Source organism: Bubalus kerabau, chromosome 4 (assembly GCF_029407905.1).
Source record: "Bubalus kerabau isolate K-KA32 ecotype Philippines breed swamp buffalo chromosome 4, PCC_UOA_SB_1v2, whole genome shotgun sequence".
Classification (NCBI taxonomy): domain Eukaryota; kingdom Metazoa; phylum Chordata; class Mammalia; order Artiodactyla; family Bovidae; genus Bubalus; species Bubalus kerabau.
Window position 1 is genome coordinate 124,234,553 of NC_073627.1, and position 14,103 is coordinate 124,248,655.

Consider the following 14,103-nt stretch of genomic DNA (forward strand, 5'->3'; position numbering starts at 1 on the left):
TGTACATGGGCAGTCTTAAGCATCCATAAGTTGTCTGTTTTCCCCTAGGCTGGGGAACGCTTTGGAAGTCAGACCAGCACATTTCGAGAATACTAATAGAGAGTTGCAAACCTGTGAGCTCCTTTATTCTGTTCACAGACTTCCAGAACAAAATGGATTGCTTCACAATTGTGAAGGGGTTAAAAAAAGAATAGAAAAGAAGAAAAGAACATGTTGGCTTTGTCTGCCATTGGTTTGAGTAGAGGGAGATTTTTTTTTTCTTTTTTGGATGAAAAGTGGGATCTTAATGGGCACTCCCAGTCAGCCGAGGCAGCCTCTGAAAGCTCCTCTTGTGAGAGATAGAAGGATCCATTGTTTTGCCAATCTGAAGTTATCACTCTTCCCTTTATCCTTTCTTTTGGACCTTTTAGTGTTTGCTTTATCAGAATATTTTAATCCCTACTGTGGTGACTGGTGTAATTTATCTCATTAAGCCTCTCCTGTTTTCTTCTGTTTACATGACTAATATTATTATGTTTTATGGGGCTTATACCAACAAGCCGCTCCTTTGTCCCATTGTTTCAGCTCTAGGCCAAAAATCAACAAACGAAGTTTTATCTTTCCAATCTTAGACCTCACCTACTTGTCATTCAGTTTGTACAGGTTGCATGAAGAGCATGTTCCTTTGAAAACAAAGCAAGGATTCATTTTTATGACCTAAAACCAAACAATTACCTTTCTCAAAAGGTCCCGGTCATCTCTTTTTACGAGTGTAGAGTGGCAGACTCACCTTATGAGGGGGGAAAAATAAGCAGATACTTCCTTGTGGATTGAAAGCCTAAAGTCCCCTAGCAATAATGCTCTGCTTCCTAACTTGTCTATCATTCATAGTGTATAGAATATCCTAGAAGCAGAGAACCTGAGCACTGGAAGGTAGGTGGTGAGGTTATCTCATCCAAACTCCAGCCCTTCAGCAAGATTACACCCAAGCTGGATTGAGCCAGACTGGAGGAGAATCAGCCTTGTTTTAAAGGCATATGAAGGACAGCCTTCGTTCAACCAGTTGCATATTTGAAATGCTCTGTCAGAATGTTCCTTCTCTAAAACACCAGCCTAATAAAAGCTTAAATTGTCATTTCCTCAGTTCCGCTTTTTCTTTTCCAGATTGAAAACAACTGGGTGCCATTCTCAGGGAACCAGCAGCAGCTTAATGAACAGTAACTTCCTCCAAGGCAGTGATTCTCCAATGTTAGTGCACAGCAGACCTACCTGCAGGCTTCTGAAAAGCCCAGATTGCTGGCCGTCCAGAGTTTCTGATTCATGAGAAGGAGGAAAACTGGAGAATTTGCATGTCTATCAGGTTCCCAGGTGATGCTGATGCTGTCAGACCAGGAATCCCACTTTGAGAACTGTTGACTCTAGGAACTCGAAAGGAGAAATATGAGGATAATTAAGAAGCAGGAACAAGTGGAGTAACAGCAAGTTAACCTCTACATGGAAAATGTTAAATGCCTATCAGGTAAGTTCTTTGCTGTCAGGCAGAGTCCAGTGGGGAAGGCTGACCACGAGCAGTAGTTCAGGATGTTAGCCATTAACACAGGGACCTGCGGGAGCAAACAGGAGCACAGTGTTCTGGCTAGGTGGGGAAGAGGCTAGTCACACACAGACTAGAAAGTTAGCAAGTCCTCGACATCAGCTGCAAACCAGAGAAAGCCTCGTAGAGAAGTCCTAACTACAGAGAAAGAAGTATAAGGATTGGGGATATCTGTGTTCTGTACTCTCTTCTCATTTCCGAGGTTCATGGAGCCTTATTAAATTATTCTTTATATTCCATGTCAAATAATGGTGTTTAGAATATTGCCTTAACACTAGGCAAACATAAAACCAAAGTGAATAGAATACAGAATTTGGGTCTAGAGATAAACAGACTCCTCTAGCGTGTCTTTCACTAGCTATACAGTGTACTGCATGGACTTCTTGTGCCACAGTTTCTGTGTTTAAATAGAGTCTAATTCCCTGACGAGATCCATAGATCTTAGTAGTCTGGCCCCTACCTGCCTTTTTCAGCTTCCTCTTGTGTCCACTGATCTTACTCTTTCTGCTCCAACTGCATAAATCTGCTTCAATTTGTTTTTCATGCTCCCTTCTATCACAGGGCCTTTGCACATACTCTGTCTTCTGTCTGGAATAGTCTTGTCTGCCTCTTCAGTAATTCCTAGATCTATATGTAAGGTCCACTCCCTCTAGGAAATCCTTGATCTCTCTGAATAAGTAAAAATCCCTCCTGTTTATAGGTTTTTGTTTTGTTTTTTTTTTTTTTTTTTTTACTATGAGGAACTTATATGATAACACTTAATATTGTTATTTGTGTCATTCTTTGCTTAATGTTTCTCTTTTCCTAAACCAGGGGTCAGCAAACTATTTCCAGCTTTGGCCTGTAGTCTGTTTTTGTAAATTAAGTTTTATCGAGGGACCCTGGTGGTCCAGTGGCTAAGACTCTGCGCTGCCAGGGCAGGGGCCTAGGTTCAACCCCTGGTAGGGGGATCTAGATCCTGCATGCCACAATTAATTTGCATGCCAAAACTAAAAATATCCCTCATGCAGCAATGAAGATCAAAGATCCTGCATGCCTCAACTAAGACCTAGTACAGCCAAAGAAATAAATAAATATATACATTTTTAAGTTTAATTGAAGCACAATCATGCCCACTTATTTACATATTATCTACAGCCACAGAGTTGAGTTGCAGCAGCCTTTATGGCTCAAAATGCCTAATTACTGTGGCCCTTCATAGAAAAAATTTACCAAGTCCTGTACTTGACTAGAGTCTCCATGACAGCAGGTACAAGACCTGTTTTTGCTTAGTTACATATCTTCAGCATCTGGCCCAATGTCTGTTACATGAACGATGCACAATCAATCAATAATAATAAATGCAGACTCCTCTGGTGGTCCAGTGGTTAAGAATCTGCCTGCCAATGCAGGGGAACACAGGTTCAGTCCCTGGTGTGGAAGATTCTACATGCCACAGAGCAACTTAGCCTGTGTGCCACACTCTGAAGCCTTCACAGCTAGAGGCTGTGCTCTGCAACAAGAGACGCCGCTGCAATGAGAAGCACCACAACTAGAGAAAGCCTGTGTGCAGTGATAAAGACCTAGCACAGCCAAAAAGGAAAATAATAATAAATGCAAGGAGATTTTTTAAAAATGTCTTTTTTACTAGAGTGTTGGAAGGGTTAAATAGGATAATATATATAAAGAACCCAGCAATAGTGCCTGAAACATACCAGACTGTGAATGAATTCTCAGTCTTTTAGTGCGCGTTGGTCTTCTCTAGGGGTCTGGCTATAAGCTGCCCCCTGGCCCTGGGCTGAGTTACATCCCTGTCCTTCACTAGTTCCACTGTCTCTTGCCCTCTGGCTTTTGCCTTATGTACTTCTGTTTCTGGCTCCAGGATTCTTTCCTTGGTCTCAGATTCTTAGGAATGTCTTCACTCTTCCTAGAGATTTTTCTTCTACAATGTTCCATCTTTTTGAAGCATGTTATTCTCAAACCTTGTAGCTTAGGGTGACCCTCCTTTAATCTGTCCCCAGGGCTTAGCTTCACCAGGGTCATCTATGTGATGGCAGTTTCATCTTATTTTATGGTCTCCTCCTTCAGGGATAGCAGACAACTTCTCTTCTGCTTTGGCAGGAGAAGCTGTAGGATTGGAGAAGAGCTCCTCATGAGAGCAATGAACAGGGCTCGGGAACTGAACCCATGTGACTCTGAGGCAGGAGGGATCAAAGCCCAGCCTGCAGGCTGTTCAGCCTCAACACAGACCCAGCTGGTACAGAGCCAAAAAGGAGCAGGATTAGTAAAACTTGGGGTCACCAAACTGTCACCTATGAGCCAAATCCAGCCTGCCTCCCATTCTTCTGTGAGAAGAAGAATGGGTTTTGCCTTTTTAAATGGTTGGGGGGAAAAAAATCAAAAGAAGAATATTTTGTGATGCATAAAAAGTATATGAAACCCAAATTTCAGTGTCCATAAATAAATTCTTACTGGAACACAGCTGTGCTGTGTTTTATTTACGTCTATGGTTACTTTTCATGTCACAGCAGCAGAGTAGGTGGCATCAGAGACTGTAAAGCCAAGGATTTTACTGACTGGCCCTTTAGAGAAATTAGCCTGAGCTGTGGACAGTGATTTTACCCTGAGCTCATCAAAGCCTCTTCTGTGTTCAGTGTTGCATGGCCTCTACAAACTCTACCGGATCCCAGCCCAGGGTACAGCCCAGGGTGTGACAGGGAGAGAATGGGTTAATTAGATGGGTTCATTAGAGAAATTGTTCCTGAAGGAGGTGGGAAGGGATGGGAGATGAGAGAACACAACAGTCTGGTTCGAAGGCTGGTTTCACCACATAGCACAGTAGGAGCTTGAGCCAGTGTCTTACCTTCTCTAAGCAGCCGTTTCCATGTTTTAAAATGTGAATAATTATACTCTCAAATGCACAGTGATGTGGTGAAGACCAAATGAGCTAATGCCTGCAACAATGCCTGGTATGTAGTAGACACTCAATAAATACTCACTACTTCTTGCCATGAAATTAAAAGATGCTTGCTCCTTAGAAGAAAAGCTATGACCAACCTAGACAGCATATTAAAAAGCAGAGATATTACTTTGCCAACAAAGGTCTGTATAGTCAAATCTATGTTTTTTTTCAGTAGTCATGTATGGATGTGAGAGTTGGACCATAAAGAAGGCTGAGTACCAAATAATGGATGCTTTTGAGCTGTGGTGTTGGAGAAGACTCTTGAGAGTCCCTTGAACTACAAGGAGATCCATCCAGTCAATCTTAAAGGAAATCAATCCTGAATATTCATGGGAAGGACTGATGCTGAAGCTGAAACTCCAGTACTTTGGCCACCTGATGCAAAGAGCTAACTCATTAGAAAACATCCTGATCCTGGGAAAGATTGAAGGCAGGAGGAGAAGGGGACGACAGAGGATGAGAGGGTTGGTTTGCATCACTGACTCAAAGGACATGAGTTTGAGCAAGCTCTGGGAGATGGTGAAGGACAGGGAAACCTGGCCTGCTGCAGTCCATGGGGTCACAAAGAGTTGGACATGACTGAGCAACTGAACAGCAACAACAACTCTTACTGTGAGCTTCCTTGGTGGCTCAGTGGTAAAGCATCTGCTTGCCAATGCAAGAAACGTGGGTTCAGTCCCTGGGTCAGGAAGATCTCCTAGAGGAGGGGATGACTACCTACTCCAGTATTCTTACCTGGGAAATCCTAAGGACAGAGGAGCCTGGTGGGCTACCATCCATGAGGTCAGAAAAGAGTCAAACACAAGTGAGCAACTGAACGACAACAACAACACTCTTCCTACATGTGGATGGACTTTATCAGTGGAAGAGTTGGCTTTGGTGAGGAGAAACCATGTCATTGCAGCCTGTAGAATAGTGTAAAAAAAAAAAACAAAAAAAGACATCAGAGATAAACAGCTGAGTTCACTTTTGTCTCTGCTAATATATGCATTACTGCTGTGTGATACTAGGAAAGTTGATTAACTTCTCTGAGCCTCAGTTCCACCATCCCCACCCCCCACCCCCAACCTTTATGTAACTCAGATGTCAAGTGGGCCCTTCCTACTCTTTGATTTAGGAAACATTTCCTTATGGAGCCACCTGTCACCATCTCAGGTGAAATGCATGGGGCTCCTGTTTCATGCTGTGCCACCCAGCACATTCAGAAAATTCTTTTAGCAAGCACTTCATGAATTGAGGAAATTTATTGGAGATTTGAAGAGCTATACTTTTGAGAATAGGGTCATTCTGTGCCCCACAGTATTTTTCTAAGTCTCTTCCTCTCATCTACCTCCCTTCTTTCTGAGTGAAGAGCCCACAGTGCCCCTGCCCACCACCATTCTCCACCCATTTCCCTATACACCCCCTTTAGCCAAAAGAGGCTAGTCAAGGGCATTTCCTCACAAAGCTGGTTCTGTCCCCAAGAGGAATTCTCCTACCAGCTGTTAAGAGGATAAATTTCCTCTATCCACTAATAAGCAAAATAGGGATAATTATGACTACCTCACAAAGTGTTTGTGGGAATTAAATGAGGTAACGTGTCTGCCAGCTCCTGGCATGCAGAAGGCACCCCCTCCCCTCTTGATTCTTCCTCTAAGATTTGAAGGAACAAAAGAGAGGAGCTAAGAGATATTTTGAGGTGGAGGTGAGAGTTGATAAAGCAGCCAGGAAGGTCATCCCCTTGACCATCACCCTCCAGTGAAGTAGAAGAGATTATTTGCCAAGAGAAACTGGGAGAGGTGGAGGGACTCGGGGAGGAAGCCAGACAAGTCTGGTTTATCTTGGAGTCCATCCAAAAGGGTTTAGTTACTAAAACAGCAGTTCCTCTACATAAATCCTTCAGGTTCTTGAAAAATATTATTAAATCACTCCTGCATCATAAATAATCCTAATTTTATTAATCTTGCCCCTGAGGCTAAGGCACAGCTCCTGCAAGACTCTCTCTCCTGGGAATACAGCTGCGGGGGCCTGGTCCCTCAGACAGAGGGCAGTACCCATGCCCTGGCATTCCCTGATGTTTTCTGAGTGCTTGCAGAATAGGCTCTTCTTAATAATCTTTTGTTAGGTGTAGGATTCAAAATGGGTGGTTTATTGGCAAGGTTCTGCCTGCAGAGGCATGGGAATTCTGTTACTCGTCTGCTTGGATTTGTTTGATGTCCTATTTGCATTAGTATTCCTTTTCTTTCTTTCTTTTTAACCGCAGAAGTTTGGTGTTTTTTCCTTTCTTTTCTTTTTAACTTCTTCCGAAAGAGGATAGATGGCTCTCTCTCATTTTGCTTTGGGCCAACGATGTTTCTACGCAATGTTGTGATAATAAGTGGTCATGATTAGTCAATGCCAAGTTGTATCCTATACCTTAAGAGGCCCTTGCTATCCTCCCTAACTGCTCCTACCCACCTCTCTCTCTCTCTCTTCTTAACTGAGAGATTTCCTTCTTTTCAAAGCAAAACTAAGGTAAAGAGTTAGCAACACCTATCTCTTTATATGGTAGTGTGTGGGGCTTACAAAAATAATATAGATTAGGAGTTTAGGAAACAAGGGTTCAGTTCCTGTTAGTCCTCCGTGTGTCTTCTGAAAGAGTCTTTATTAAATTTTTGGTTTCATGACTTACTGTTTTCCCCAAATATAAAAATAATTTGTATTTGTGTGTAAAACATGGAACACCGAAAAATATAAATAAAAACCACGTACTGAGTTCTTCCACCTGTGGGAACCCCGCTGTTAGCATCTTCATGCATTTCCCTAGACATTTGTTTTCTCTGCAAATGTGCATATATAGTTACCAAATGTGATCCTACTGTGCACACAGTTTTGAAGCCTGCATTTTTACTTAATACTTATTTCATGAGCATTTCCTTGTCATAAAAATTCATCAAAAGCACCCCTCTTAATGGCTATGTGGTACCTGGAGTATTTGTTGTCCGTGACCTAATCATCCTCAGATCATCCCTCAAGTAGCCTGTGTCGTTTTCCACCATATGAATAATGCTACAGTGAGTGTCTGTATTTGTGTATCTGAAAATTCCCATGGAAGTATTCTTAGGATTCCTGGCAAAATAGAATCCTGGAACCTCACGTTAGTCTTCACTGACTTAAGCCCAAGGTGTCTCACCTTGGATCACATGACAGTGTTTAGGAACTAAACTAGCAAAAGGACAAGCTGATGATTGCCCATTGGTGGTTTTATGGTATGCAGCTTGGAGATAATATAATATAATGATGTTGTGCCATGATTTGGAGATATTCCAAGGTGATAAGAATAGTAACAGCTCACATTTATTGGGTGGTTAATATGTGCAAGACTCTGTTTTGTTTTACAGATATTAACTCATTTAATCTCACCACAAGTCTAGGAAGTACTTGTAATAGTGGTATTATTATTCCCATTTTATAGATGGGAAAATTGAGGCAACAGAGGGGTCAAACTTTAAGAAAAGTGACTGAGCCAGGATTCAAACCCAAGCATTTTGACTGGGCGTTCATGCCCTTAAACACTTGATGACCCTGCCTGGAAGTAACCAAGTGGGAAGATTCCTCCCCCCACATGCCAAGGCTGCAGTGCAGCGGGAAGGGGATGGGGGATCTACTGCTCCCTACCAAATTGCAGCCCTCATTCTCCCAGCTCTCCTGGTCCTTTTCCCTAGCCGTGCACCTGCCCAGGTGAGGACAGGAGGAAACCAAGCTGTGAAACACCCAATTGTGTATCTGAAAGGGAAGAGGAATATATATCAAGGTGGCCTCAGGAAGCTGCTTATTCAGGAAGGGAGGGAGAAAATAAATGAAAAAACACTGCTTCAGTGTCTTGGTGTTTTTGTTTTGTTTTCATTTTGGGCTTAAACCGTCATTACAGCATTAGGCGTGCCTACATAGAAGCAGTGTTTCTCTTACGTTTTTCACCAATTTCATTTCAGTGAGTTCCTGGCTCGTCTGTCCGTGCAGCGCCAGAAGCAAGCTGCAGAACAGGAGTTACTGGGGACGGCAGTGACCATGAGTCCCAAAGGAGGTAACTAATCATTTTTGGTCCTGTCCACTGCTCAGTGCCTTGGTTACAAATGACCCCTAGACAACTGTTCAACATGGATGGTTCTAAAGGCACCTTGTTGTGGAGAGTGCTGTGTGGGACTGGAGTTCTGATTAATGGCCATTTTCTTTTGTCCCACCTCCTTATGTTTCCTTAAAATAGTACTGGTGTTACAAAGGGCCGCACAGGGTGTTTCTATTCAGGTAAAGTTGACTGCTGCCGCGGTGAAAGAAAACACAACACAACCACTGCCGCAGAACACAAACACGGAGCAAATCAGTCCTGCTTCACCTCCCCGCCTGGCCAAGCTCCACCAAGGAAACCCAGCCAGGGGAGTTCCCTAGGTTCACCCTGGCTCAGGATTGGAATGTGTAAAACTCTGAACAGCACCAGCAGTGACCCAGGGAAGAAACGAACCACAGAACCTTTCAAGGATGCGGCCATCAGACATTGTCAGTCTCTGCAGTGGGGGACCCAGAATGGCCAGAAATATGCCTCCAGGGTCTCTGTGTGTGGATCTGACTCATAGAGGCCATCAGCCAACGCCTGCTGAATTGTTGTAGGTGCTGTTGAGCTGGAGTGGATGGAATAGTAAAAGGCAGGAATAGAGATGCTTTTTCATTTTATTTTGTTACAGCCTAATAGCACTTATAGTAATGGTAGTGAGAGCAATAAGAGTTAACATTGTGTCCTATGGGCCAGGCTCTGTTCCAAGGAGTCTCTCCTTTCCTTGGGGATAACCTCTATCCTGACTTTTTTTTTTTTTTCTTTTTTTAATCCTGACTTTTTAACACCATAGTTGGCAAAGGGAAATTGTTAATGGGAGGAAACTTTTTCAAGTTCATCAAGTATCCTCAGTTTCCCTGAGTGCCTCCATAATGTCTAATCAGCCCAGTTGCTCAGAGGCCTAACAGCTAAAAGTAGGAAAGCAAGGAGTTAAGTTCACATTAGAAATTGTGCCTCAAAAAATAAAAATGAAATAGAAAAGATTAATTATTGAATCCTGTCTCCTTGAGGTCACATCAACCTCCTCCACTTCCTTTGTTGTTGTAGAGATTTGGAAGGACCCTTTCAGATCACCATGAGGTTGGGATGAGAATGGGGAGGAGGCTGTTTAAGCAGGTCTGTAAAGAAATAACAAGCAAATTAAAAGGGAGTCCATGGTAGAGTTTTATGTACAGCTAAAAATAGTGACTAAACAGCAACAACTAAAAAAACATCCAAAATGCCTTCTAAGACTCAAGAATTTAAAAAGGCCTATTATATGTGGAAACCTCTGAGCCTCCCTTCTAAGAATTCTCCAGGAGGTTGGGGATTGGGAGTAGCAGCCACGTTGGTACAATGTTGCTCTTCCCCAGTTGACAGAAGGCACCAGAAGCAGACATGTGACTCAAGGCCAGCCAATTAGATCCTCTCTCCAGGAATTTACCACTGGAATGAAAGGATGCTAGTTAGCATGGGCTGGTCTCTTAAATCAAGGACATACAACTCAAGAGCTGTGCTATTGCACCATAGGCAGTCAGAACTCTGACTGCAGAGAGAAGGAAGCGGATGTTCTGGGCGACAGGTAAGGGCCCTGAAGTATGAGACCAGAGAAGAAGACAGAAGGAGAAAAAGAGATGACGCTGGAGCAAAGTAGCTGATTGGCTTCTGCTGCTTTTCTAATTGAGTTCCTATTCAACCCATCCAGAGACCCTGCCATGCCTCTGGGCAGCCATTGGCTGCTCTGGAACCTTTATACTCTAACCTCCACTATTTTGATAACGCTAACTCGAGGGGCTTCTCTTACTTGCTGTTCTGGCTACAATGGCTGTGTAACAAAAAGTACCCCAGGGGCTTCCGTGTGGTTCAGTGGTAAAGAATCTACCTGTCAATGCAGGAGACACCAAGTTCGATCCCTAATCTGGGAAGATCCCACATGCCTTAGAGAACCAAAACCTGTGTGCCACAACTGCTGAGCCCACATGCTGCCACTACTGAAGCCCTCGCACTTTAGAGCCTGTGCTCCACAACAAGGGAAACCACCACAATAAGAAGGCCATGCACTGTAATGAAGAGCAGCCCTCACTCGCCACGACTAGAGAAAAGCCCACACAGCAATGAAGACCCAACACAGCCAAAAATAAATAAATAATTGATTTAAAACACATTCCCAAATTTAGTGGCTTAAAATAAGAACACTTATTTTGCCTAAAAACCTGCACTTTGAGCAGAGCTTAGCATGGACAGCTTGTTTCCGCTACAGTTTGGTTTCAGTGAGTGCAGCTTGAAGGCCAGGGGCTAAAATTGCCCTAACTCTTCACTGCTTGGCCTAGGAAGACTCAAGCAGCTAGGGACTACAAGAGTTGGAGCTATGTAGAAATCTCTCTATCCATCTGTGGTCTCTTTATCATGGTAGCTTCAAGGTATGTGGACTTTCCCCTGGAGGCTTAGGGCTCCAAAGGCACAGACCCAAGGAGAGAGGACCAGGTGGAGGCTGTATCACTTTTTATAACCTAGTTTCCCAAGTCATGTGGTGTTATTTCCACCTTATCATATTAATATTTGTGGAGGAAGTTATCAATACAAAGATCCACCCAGGCTCAAAAGGCTGCTGCCTCTCAATGAAGGAATGTTACCATCACATTGTGAGAATAACATGTGACCAGACTCCAGTACTTTTGCCTAGAAAATCCCATGGACGGAGGAGCCTGGTAGGCTGCAGTCCATGAGGTCGCTAGAGTCGGACACGGCTGAGTGACTTCACTTTCACTTTTCACTTTCATGCATTGGAGAAGGAAATGGCAACCCACTCCAGTGTTCTTGCCTGGAGAGTCCCAGGGACGGGGAAGCCTGGTGGGCTGCTGTCTTTGGGGTCGCACAGAGTCGGACACGACTGAAGTGACTTAGCAGTTAGCAGAATGTATATTAATGTGGACATTTTTAGAAAACAAAATCAGTCATACCTATAATCAAAAGAACCTTGATTAACATATGGAATAATCTCTAAAACTCAGAAAGGTTTCAGAGTTCCCAGAAAATTCTCAGGGTTGTGATGAAAAATACACTGGTTGGTAGATACAGTGAGACTTCTTTCTTTTTCTTCCTGTTCTGATTAACAAAGATCGAATTTTTCCATAGGGGATCTCACTGGGTTTTGCCCAGGAAATAGCATTTTGAAGTTGACTTGTGTCCTTGATTCTGGAACCATCTTATCTTTTATTTTGCCCCATAATTAGGTGAGGATTAAGTTCAAATCCCTGCTGTTTGTAGCAAAAAGTTTCCGGTTATCTTATTTTCAAATGTTATTTGCAAGCATATGCTTTATTGCTTAGTGAATGAGGTTTTTCCTCCAACTGGACTCTTCTTTTTTTTTTTGAATGAGTAATAATCCAGGTTTTCAGGGTCCAAAATACTCCAGAGCTGTAAAGTAGGCACTATTGAAAGATGTGTTAACTCCTTCAGGCCTCCAAGGTGCTATTTCAAATGTTATTGCTTTATATTCCATAATAGAAGCTTGAACCTTATTGATGGCCTTTCTTTGTGCGTGTGCAGGGTGAAGGCTGGGAGAGAATGGGTCAATGACCTGGAACAGGAAGCTGAATTAACTCTTTCAGCAAGACTTAAAAGATTTTGGTCTTATAATCTCTAAAGCCTAAAAGATACTGAAGCTTTCAGAATGAGTCAGTACCTAAGATAGTGTTATTAGATACAGTAATTACTGGAATGATAAAATCCTGTTGATGCTAGCTGAAAATAGGTATGTTCTATGCCTACTACATAGCAGCATTTTCAATACTGGACCAGAATGAAGTTAACTATAAAAATATGCACATTCTGATTACATATAGACAACTTCAAGCTGTCTTCTTTTTTATTGTTGATGAAGGTTACTGAGGTTTGTACAAAAATCTTTATAGGTTCAGTCTGTTATTTGATATGTGAAATAAAATGATAAGACCATTGATGGTGAGTTTTCAAACTTCTTCCTATAACAAGTGAATATAGGGCAGCCTGAATAATAGGTATGTTTTGAATTATGTACGACCAGTGGTCTGGTAAATATTTAACAACTAGCTCAACCAGGGGGTAGGAGGATTTTGACTTATAGCACTTGCCAATTTCTATGATGTAAGTATTTCCACCATGGCTGATTTCAAGCTACCAACATGGCATCAACGAATGCAGAATTGTGAGCACACACTCTGAGCTGTATGAGCTGGCCTTGCACACCCTTGGTTACAATTTTGGGAAAGCCAGTTGGCTGACTCCTGGATAAACCTTGTTATAATCCTAGGGGGATAATAAGGACCTACTGTTAAGCACAGGGAACTCTACTCAGTACTCTGTAATGACCTATATGGGAAAAGAATCTAAAAAAATTGTGAATATATGTCTATATCCCCTTCATGGATCATGCAGAGTACATTATGTGAAATGCCAGCCTGGATGAATCACAAGCCGGAATCAAGATTGCTGGGAGAATTAGAGCTAATCAGTGAATTTAGTAAAGTTGCAAGATATAAAATCAATACACACAAATCACTTGCATTTCTATAAACTAACAATGAAACTCCGGGAGTTGGTGATGGACAGGGAGGCCTGGCGTGCTGTGATTTATGGGGTCGCAAAGAGTCGGACACGACTGAGCAACTGAACTGAACTGAACAATGAAAAATCAGAAAGAGAAATCAAGGAATCAATCCCACTCACCATTGCAACAAAAAGAATAAAATATGTAGGAATAAACTTACCTAAGGCAACAAAAGAACTGTACACAGAAAATTACGACACTAATGAAAGAAATCAAAGATGACATAAACAGATGGAGAGATATTCCATGTTCCTGGGTATGAAGAATCAATATTGTGAGAAAGACTGTACTAACAAAAGCAATCTACAGAGTCAGTAACCCCTATCAAATTACGAATGTCATTTTTCACAGAACTAGAACAAAAAAATTCACAATTCATATGGAAGCACAAAAGACCCTGAATAGCCAAAGCAGTCTTGAGAAAGAAGAACGGAGCCAGAGGAATCAACCTTCCTGACTTCATATTATACTACAAAGCTACAGTCATCAAGACAGTATAGTACTGGCACAAAAACAGAAATATAGAGCAATGGAACAAGATAGAAAGCCCAGAGATAGACCCATGCACCCATGGGTACATTACTTTTGATAAAGGAGGCAAGAATATACAATGGGCAAAGACAACCTCTTCAATAAATTGTGCTGGGAAAACTGAAAAGCTACATGTAAAAGAATGAAATTAGAACACTTCCTAACACCATACACAAAGATAAACTCAAAATGGATTAAAGACCTAAGTGTAAGACCAGAAAGGACAACCCTCAGAATGGGAGAAAATAATAGCAAATGAAAGAACTGACAAAGGATTAATTTCCAAAATATACAAGCAGCTCATACAACTCAATGCCAGAAAAACAAACAACCCTGTCAAAAAATGGGGAAAAGACCTATATAGACATTTCTCCAAAGAAGACATACAGATGGCTAATAAACACATGAAAAGATGCTCAACATCT